Below are 9,589 nucleotides of genomic sequence, written 5' to 3'. Positions count from 1 at the left end.
ATGCTCTCAACGTTTGTTGACGAAGCTCTGGTGGGGCCTGAGTTTGTGATGACTAGGTGATGGCAGGCCAAGGTTGACTCAATGTGACTATCGATGAAGGCTGGGGTATTGCCGGGGCAATTAAAGTCACCTGTAAGCACGAGCCTGTGAGATGGGTTAGGAATCAGGTATCCCGGGGGCACAACTTCCAGAGAGATGGCTGGCGGGGAGTCTTGCCTGCACCAGGTCTCAGTAATGAGCAAAAGGTCGATGTGGTGGTCCGAGATGGTATCGTGAATCAGGGCTGATTTGTTGGTAATGGAGCGTGAGTTGAGTAGGCCAAGGCGGATGTGTGAAGGTGGATGTGAAGATCCGTAGAGGCGAGGCGTCGAGGGATTAGAGGAGATGGCCGGTTTGAAGGTTGACCTGTGAACGGCGGCTCCTACCACCTCTGCAACCACGGTGCCGATGCAGTCTCTGACGTTGACCTCGAAGAAGCCAGAGGCCAGAGTGCGTCTTCAGGAGCGCGGGTTCCAGGTGCAGATGATGAAGAGATGGTGCATGTCGAAGCCCTATTATATCAGCCCGTGCTGTACCGATGGTGGTGATGAGGGGGCCAGGATTCGGGTGGACTCCAATCAGTGGCATTGCTGCCCGGAGCAGCAAGTCGAGGTAGCGTTGTCCAAGCTCCGCGCCGTCAGCAAGCACTTCCCCGGACGTAGCGGATGCGTACACGCCCATGTAAACAGTCGTTGAGCGCGTACACGGGCGTACAGAACCACGCAGGCGAGGTGTACAATGGAGCAGCCAGAAGAACACGAGGTCCAGTGGATTAGCTGACCACGCGCTGTGCTCCAGCTCGCAGGTGATGCAGCAGGGTGGACAACCTCGCAGAGCTCCCGTTCACTGGTGGTGCTGGGCAGCAGGCAAGCCAACTCTCTCGTGTTAAGGAGATGGCAGTCTCGATTTAAAGCTTTCGTGACTGCAGGGATTCATCTTCTTGGTTCTTTCGGTAAAGTCACGTAGAAGGGAAGTAATAAAATAATAAAAATAAAACATAATAAAATAAAATAATTCTCACGACGTTTCGGCTACAACGCAAGCAGCCGTCTTCAGGTGAAGAATAAGACACTGCCAAGCTAGCAGCTTATATATAAGCTGCGTTGGAGGTGGAAGAAGAGCGCCTTAACAAAAGAATGTGCATATGAAGAGGAATTTAGCATATTCGTGGAAAATGCGTAGGAGGTGGGCGGGGGGGTTTCAAAGTCATATTATGCCCATGCATTATGCAGGATCAGCAGCACCAAGGGGGGGTGCAGGGATTAGCAGTAACAAAGGAAAGGAATGTTAATGATATGTAGCTGCAGTTACTCAACAACCACGTAGAAAACTCAAGTATAAACTACATAAAAAACTAAAGTATAAACTGCATAGCACCATCAGTATACTTACTATACTCTACAATAAGCTGAGTTACTAACAGCAAGTAATACATTACAATTCTACGTCGTAAAAAATATATAATATGCTTCCATATACCGACCATGAACACATTGCCAGTGAACTCAAACACGTACGCCAAGCTCTTAAGGCTAATGGTTACTCCGACTACACAATCCGCAAAGCCATCACTCCAACCATCAAGAAGGATCCTGTTGAGGAGCCTTTCAAGACCATCACCTTACCCTACATTGCTGGGGTCACAAAAAAGATCTCCAAAATCCTGATTAAACACAAGATCCAGGTCCGATTCAACACAGTACATAAAATCCGTGATCTGGCACCGTCTGTAAAAGATGTGGTTCCAGACATACAGTACCCTGGCGTCTACAAACTAAGTTTCCTCTGTGGTAGCAGTTACATTGGGGAAACCAAACGACATGTCTCGGACCGCATCCGTGAACATAAAGCTGACCTGAAACACGGTAGGACAAACAACTCAGCCGTGGCAGATCACTGTTACAACTCAGTGGGCTCACATGATATTGACTTCTCCAAGACAGAGGTTCTCTGCAAGCCATCTGGCTATCATGAGAGATTCGTTCATGAGGCGATCCACATATACAAACACAGAGACAATTTTAACCGAGAAGATGGATTCTGGCTTAGCAATCATTGGAAGGACGTAATAAACCATTTCGACACACATTAGGGTGGGTAGAATAATACATAGTGTTATATTAAATGTATAAGGTATAGGTTGGTTTACAGCAATACAGTATATAATTTAATGTTGGCAGTATATAGTACGGTATATGCTCGTGTGATGCAATAGAATAAAGTTTAGATGGAAGCATATTATATAATTTTTACGACGTAGAATTGTAATGTATTACTTGCTGCTAGTAACTCAGCTTATTGTAGAGTATAGTAAGTATACTGATGGTGCTATGCAGTTTATACTTTAGTTTTTTATGTAGTTTATACTTGAGTTTTCTACGTGGTTGTTGAGTAACTGCAGCTACATATCATTAACATTCCTTTCCTTTGTTACTGCTGATCCCTGCACCCCCCCTTGGTGCTGCTGATCCTGCATAATGCATGGGCATAATATGACTTTGAAACCCCCCCGCCCACCTCCTACGCATTTTCCATGAATATGCTAAATTCCTCTTCATATGCACATTCTTTTGTTAAGGCGCTCTTCTTCCACCTCCAACGCAGCTTATATATAAGCTGCTAGCTTGGCAGTGTCTCATTCTTCACCTGAAGACGGCTGCTTGCGTTGTAGCCGAAACGTCGTGAGAATTATTTTATTTTATTATGTTTTATTTTTATTATTTTATTACTTCCCTTCTACGTGACTTTACCGAAAGAACCAAGAAGATGGCAGTCTGTTTCACGTTCCCACTCGCTGATGGTGTTGAACAGTGGATGGAGCACGCCAAGCTCCAACTTGATTGCGATGCTGTGGCACGCCAAGCTCCCACTCACTGCCTTGTGAGGACGTTGCTGGCAAGAACCGTACCCAGGGCGGCTATTAAGTTGCGCCGCATGAACGATGCAGCCAGCGTCCTCAAGCCTCGTGAGTCGGAGCAGCAGGCCTCGTTTACCCGCACTGCCCCGCAGCTGTGCGATGCGGCAGTTAAGGCGGGTTGTGTGCCACTGCAGCAGCCGGCATTGTTCACATGTTGTAGCGCCGCGGGGCATGTGCAGTGAACAAGGAGGCAGGCGGGGTTGGGTGCAGGGATCTGCCCACCACCCAAAACTCGGGCGACGCCAAAGTCACAGTGAAAATAATGAAACAAAATAAATTATAAGAAAAATGTAGTGGAAGATGGGTAAAGTACGAGGTGTGGTTACAGTTGATAAACTGTGAGAACGACCCGGGACTGCAGCCAACTGCAGCGCTGTCGCCATCGTGACTCACTACTGGAGATAAGACGATTTAGGAAGTTGTCAACCCGCTAAATAAGTTGTCAGTCCAGAAAAACAATATGCATAGGCGGCGAGACAAGTTTGGGGCAGCCGGAGAATTACGTAATTTTTTGGCATTAAGTCCCGCTGTAGAGGCTGCTTTAACTCCTCTATGGAATTGTCGGGGGCCTTCAAGGTCTGTAGAGTATTTAGCCAATTCCAGTAATATGTGCTGGAAACATGGGAGGAAACTTTCGTTCTCTGAGAAAACCCAATTAACGAGAGGACATTGATGAGGGCTCCAAAAATCTATATTCAACGCAAAGGCAGTCCAAATGAAAAACTGTTGATATGAGCTGAGTCCATTGCTAGACCCAACGCAGAAGATCCTCTGGGTTTGATCTTACACGCAACTCATGGTCCACCCAAAACTGCATCTGCACAAACCATGGATTCCTGATGCACAAATGGAAAATGAAAAACTCTCCCAAGTGCGACTGTGGTCTTCCAGAACAAACTGTACAACATATATCGACGTAATGCCCGATCCACAAACACGATGGAGACGTCAAAGTGTTACACTCCGTTATTCCTGACGCCGTTCACTGGCTTGATTACCTGAATGTGAAATGTCTAGTTGTTGCTCTGCATCTACATCAGCCACACGGAAGAAGAAGATTGCTGTTCTACTATCTCCCAGCTGATCTGCAATCTGTAGCCTGATGCACTGGTGGTCAATCATTCAAAGATAAACCAAGCTCAGCCCTGCCGAGCTTGCAAGATGCCGGGAGCTTGGATACAAAATATACGTTGAATTAGCTGCTTGATCGAGTATAATCATTCACGCATACAATTTCAACACATTCATTAAAAGTAATCAAAGTGATCCCACAGCTCACATTATTGTAATCTAATCAAATAACCTAATTACTATGAGCTTGCAGGCTGCTCTCATTCACCTGAATACAAGGGACTGTACGCTCCTTCATTGACGGGAAATGTGTGCATACCACACTCATGTAAGTGCACTGCAATCGAAACACAAAGGCGTCAATAAGTGGCCCGAGAGTTAATTGAACAGCGTGTCACTGCGACCAATCAGAGGGAACGCTGAGCGACTATAAATGGCCGAACAAGACACCCATTGCGGTGTATCTCGTGCGCGCAGCAAGATGGAGTCTCAACGTCGCTGGGTCGTGGTGCTCTGTGCTGTGGGTGTTTTGTTTGCGGATTCTGACTTCGTGGGTGAGAGTTTCGCACGGTGCACGCTGCATATTCCCTCCCTTAAAAAGATATATTGTTGAAAGTTCGAACTAGACTCGTTGAAAAACTCGTATGCAGCAACGGATTGAATTGGTTTGCTTTAAAACTGGTTATTACGTTTTGAAACGAAAGCATCGTTGAGAATAGAATCTCCCTTTCCCGCATTGACTGGCAAGCTTCACACTAGGAGGGTGGATGTGGTGTCATCCCATTTGAGTAAAATTAAACGTCGCCCATCGCGGATTTGACCATTTGCGAGTTTGCTGACTGTAACCCCCCTGCTGTGGGCAAGATTTTGGTGTACTTTGGCATTAGACTGTTTGCCCAATATCGATTGCATTGTACGTTAAGCGTAACCAAATTATGACTTTGTGCTCTCTGCTTACTACCCCTACACTAATTGCATCTATTTCGACTTTCATCTGGATTTCGTGTGAACTTGCATTTCAATTGTGTTTTAAATTCTGTTACATTTCTTGGTTAGCATAATGGAAACGGTTTGGTCTTGACCTAGTGTGCTGGACTATGGTCAAACACGCTTCATGACTAAATGGCAGATGTGCTGTTGCACGAGTGTACGTAATGTTTCTACTCGTAGTTTGATGCAATATTAACGCCACATTTGTTCTGTCGCTCTTCTCTTGAAGGACATCGAGCTGCCAATCGTGGCTTGAGGGCTATCGATGATGAGGAATTGCCTCCCTCTACGATCCCAGCAGGTAAAAGCAAATACGTTGCGCGTGACACGAAACTGCCACTAGAATCATCTCTTGTGATTCCTTGTGCCCCGTCTGATTTTGTAACAATGTAAACTCGCCTTGATTTTGTTAAGGCAATAAATGTTAAAGGGAACGCTTTGGGAAGTGGCTCGGCTATAGAAATCACTGTTCAAGGGATACTACCCAAAACATAGCCTCTTGCCTCAAGATAAATTTCTCTTTAAGAGCCCCAGTGACGGGAGTATTTTAGAGCTTGTATAATATTGGCTTGGTGCTGATTTGAGACTCTGCAAGATTTTAAACTGCAAAAAAAGGTATTCTACAAATGACTGCAGAATTGTAACATCTAAATGCAGTGTCGCTTTCCTGTACTCATCCGTTCTGCGGTACATTTGCATTCTGGTTGTGCTCTCAGCTGGCTTTGCCTAATTGAGGGGTGGGGACGTTAAAATGCTGGGATGCATGGCTCTTCCGTGGGAATGCAGGGACTAATATGAGTGATACCCCTTTTGTACAGACGTAATAAGATGGGAAAAGTGTAAAGTTTTAGTTTACTGAAATTTCTAATATGCTGGTTTGGCTTGTGCGTGACCTAAGGTGTCACCTACGAGGTGGAGTGCGTCAAGGAGAGGATGTCTGCGAAGATCGCGAAAAGCGTCCTGCTGGGCTATGGCGCTTCTGATCTCGTCATGAACTCTGCAACTCCTGCATGCAGATTGACAGATTCTGGGCCGTACATCACGTTCAACATCTCGCTCGGAGAATGTGGCACCGTCTTTGAGGTCTCCAATATTAACTTTTTTTATAAAAAGTACTTTATTTTAACTTGACTGCCTGCTTTTTTCAAACGCCTCTAATCGGCCTTGTCTTCCCCCCCCCCCCCCCAGGAAACAAGCACGGACCTCGTCTTCTCTCAAACGATTTCTCTGCCCAGTACCACGTTCGGCATCATCACCTACGACTTCGTGTACATCATGGTCAATGCAATGTATGTGACCAAAACCCATGCTTGACACAGATGATCGATCTCCTAAACCATTATTGCTATTCCATGTAATGGCTTGACCAAGCCTGTCGTAACGACCCTTCCATTAACTTCCTGGATATTGTCCTGATTGGCATGCCTTCAAATGAAAGGTCTCATCCCAAAGCTAAATTTGTCATTCGTTTCACGCCTTACTGCTGGACTCAACCCATGATTGGTTGGTACTTGTTCACGTGACCCATTTGGTTGAGGTAGAGGGGCTTTATGCACCGTAGTTTGGACTAAAATCTGCTATTGTAATAGGCTTTCCTTTGTTCACACCTAGACACTGATGCCGTCTTTGTATTATCCCCTTCATTTTTATTAGCTGCAAGATTCCGAGGACGGAGCTCTTGTCGTCTTTAGCACTCCAGCCCAACAGCACAAAGTTGTGCTCAACCAGACCGTCTATGCTGAACTGGAACTGAAGATGGATTTCTACAAAAGCTCAACGTTCCTGGCGCCATACCTGCCCACCGACTACCCCCTAGTGGTGCAGCTGCGTCAAACCCTCTATCTCCAGTTGTCCCTCAAGACTGGCCTCGACCTTTCCCTGTTCACCGTCGACCTCTACGCGACTCCCACCAATAGCCCCCTTGATCCGCTGAAATATTATCTCGTGAAAGAAGGGTGCGTCGTTTTTTCTATTCTCGCGCTTGACACTGGCTGAAGTGTACTTGAGCCTCTGTCTTGCCTAATCTGTGGCCTTTTTCTGCAGGTGTCTGCGTGACAGCACTGTGAACGTCACCGTCACCGCCACTGCCCGCCGCTTCACCTTCCCAGCCTTCGCCTTCACTGCTCAAGATAAAAAATACGTGAGCTCGATGTCCCACCATGGTAAAAGCGATCATGAACTTCGAGTGGTAGGGTCGAGCCTTGGCTATGCTTTGCCTTGCATCAAGAATGGCCTGGGGAAATCTACATCTCTGCCTCACTTGTCTAATTTAGAATTTCTGTTCTGCAATGGGTTTTCCTCATTTTATCAACTTGGACTGGCCCAACGGTCCCACTGGTAAAACAGTTTGCTAATGATTCGATTGGGTGTCTCCTGGGGCGTTCACATCCCCTTAAATTGCACGTGCTGTTTTTTTAAACCTCCCTTTCACTCCTCTGCAGGTGTACATCCACGCTGCATTGATAGCTTGCAAGGCTTCTTTGACTGCCTCTCGCTGCCATCAAGGATGTCTGGCCAGGAAAAGGAGGAGCAGCTTGGAAACCGTGGATACCCCGGTCTACATCTTCACCAGAGGACCCTTTGTCTACAGCGAGGATGCCCCCCTATCCCGCTGTGCGTTTGTCTTCATTTTGCGTGGTGCTGGTTTCCAAAGCAACATTATTTTGGCCAGGTCTCGATTTTAAAACTCGGCCCTTCAGCAGAAGCATCAATCCAGCAAGCTAAAATGTATCACTCTTCCATATTTCTTCAATGAGTTCGCAATTTTAAACGCATCCTGGTGTTCTAATTGCAAAATGTATTTCCATGACCTTACCTGCTGCCCCATCTATTACCTCCTTTACAGCGGAGATCCTGAACTACCCTGGTGTGGTGGCCATTGCAGCGATTGCTTCCATCATCCTCGTGGGCTTGGGCTTTGCTTCGAAGAGGATGCTGGCTAAGCAGTGATGCAGAGATGTTTAACGTGTATGCGAGTCATGGAATAAAGCTAGGCTTCAAACGAATATTTTGGCTTGAATGGTGCTTCTTGCACAACGGCTCGACCTGGTCGCCTTGCATGCTTGTCTCCTGGTTAAAAAAAACACATTGCCTTAATGTCGACTTTGGGTTGATCTTAAATCTTAATGCAAGCAGCTCCACTACTTGAAGATGACACTTTCCCTTGCGGTCTTTAAAATGGAGCTGCCCCCACAACGAGGGTCTCCCTGGAGAATAAAAGGCAATGCAATTGACAGCAATTTGCTTCTAATAGCACCAATGGATCCAGCATATCTTGGTACAAGACTTGAACAAAAAACGCACCATTAGGACCGGAAAAGTTAATTGGACTAGATTGATCCCCTGAATCATTTTAAAGAACACTGAAAATAAATGAAATGGTGCGTGTAGGGGTGTTAAAACAAACGCCGTCTGACATCTGCGTTTTCTCAAAACACACGTTCTCATAGCCGAACCTTATCCTTGCCACTTGTATTGTCTTCGGTCTCTAACTCCACATGGTCACCCATCGATCTACTAATTGAATTTCCATCGTGTTTTCCGGAACCACATTTTTACATTCTCACCTGCTCTTGTTTTTTGCTTGCCCATCTTAAACCATAACGCACCTTAAGGTGATGAGTGTAGGAGAAGATCTCTAAAGTGCACCACTACAATTGATCTTTCTAGAATCAAACTCCCTATCTGCGTTAATGATAACAATTATTTTTTTGGATTTCATGCATCTATTCCAAAAACTAATACAGGTTTTAGTGGGTTCCAATTAGGCGCACGCACAGGCAGCTTGGAGGCAACACTATTTATTAAACAGTAAGTAATATAACGCTGTGCATGAGGTGACCACCTTCCTCAACTCACTAACACTGGAACACGACACAGAGTGGACCAGGCAGGCGACAGGCTGCCTGGCCCAGGACGACGACCCGGGACTTGATGACTGATGATGTCGTCTTCACTTCGGCGTTCAACAGCCTCGCTCTGCGTTCACACCCCGCTTATATCCCCTTCCCAGGCCACGCCTCCCTTTCCCAGGCCACGCCTCCCTTTCCCCACCTCATGGGAAGGTCTGGGTCCCTCCACCACGTGACCCCCCCCCCAGGCACCCCCTTGGGCCCCCCAGCCCTCGTACGGGCCGACACAGTAGTGACGTCCTATGTCACTACACAGGTTTAATGACGGTTTGACACGATTCTCTTGATGGCACTTTATTGAAGACCCGTTCACTTGACCTGACTGCAACGGGCCCAAGTCTCCTGTGCATCTCCCTTGTATACCAACTGAGGTCACACCCCTTCTCGATCCTTCTTGCTGATTGGAGACGCTTGCTCCACTGGCTGATGACAGTCACCTGATCACTCCCTCGAACGTTCCCATAGCCACAAGTCCATTCACACTCACAACTGATACCCCTGGCATTACCTCCTGTGGTCACTAGCGCACTCGGAGCACATGTAGGCTCTATTGTCATTACATAGATATAAATAACGTTTGACTTCAGAAAAGTGAGTTAAACGGAACAAAAAATCAAGAAGAATGTGATCTTTCTTACGAAATTATATTGAAAAACTATTA

The sequence above is a fragment of the Lethenteron reissneri genome, chromosome 60 (assembly GCF_015708825.2).
Source record: "Lethenteron reissneri isolate LAM-NWPU_2019-01 chromosome 60, ASM1570882v1, whole genome shotgun sequence".
In the NCBI taxonomy this organism is placed as follows: Eukaryota; Metazoa; Chordata; class Hyperoartia; order Petromyzontiformes; family Petromyzontidae; genus Lethenteron; species Lethenteron reissneri.
The sequence above is the reverse complement of the archived record's forward strand: the minus strand, read 5'-3'. Positions refer to the sequence as shown.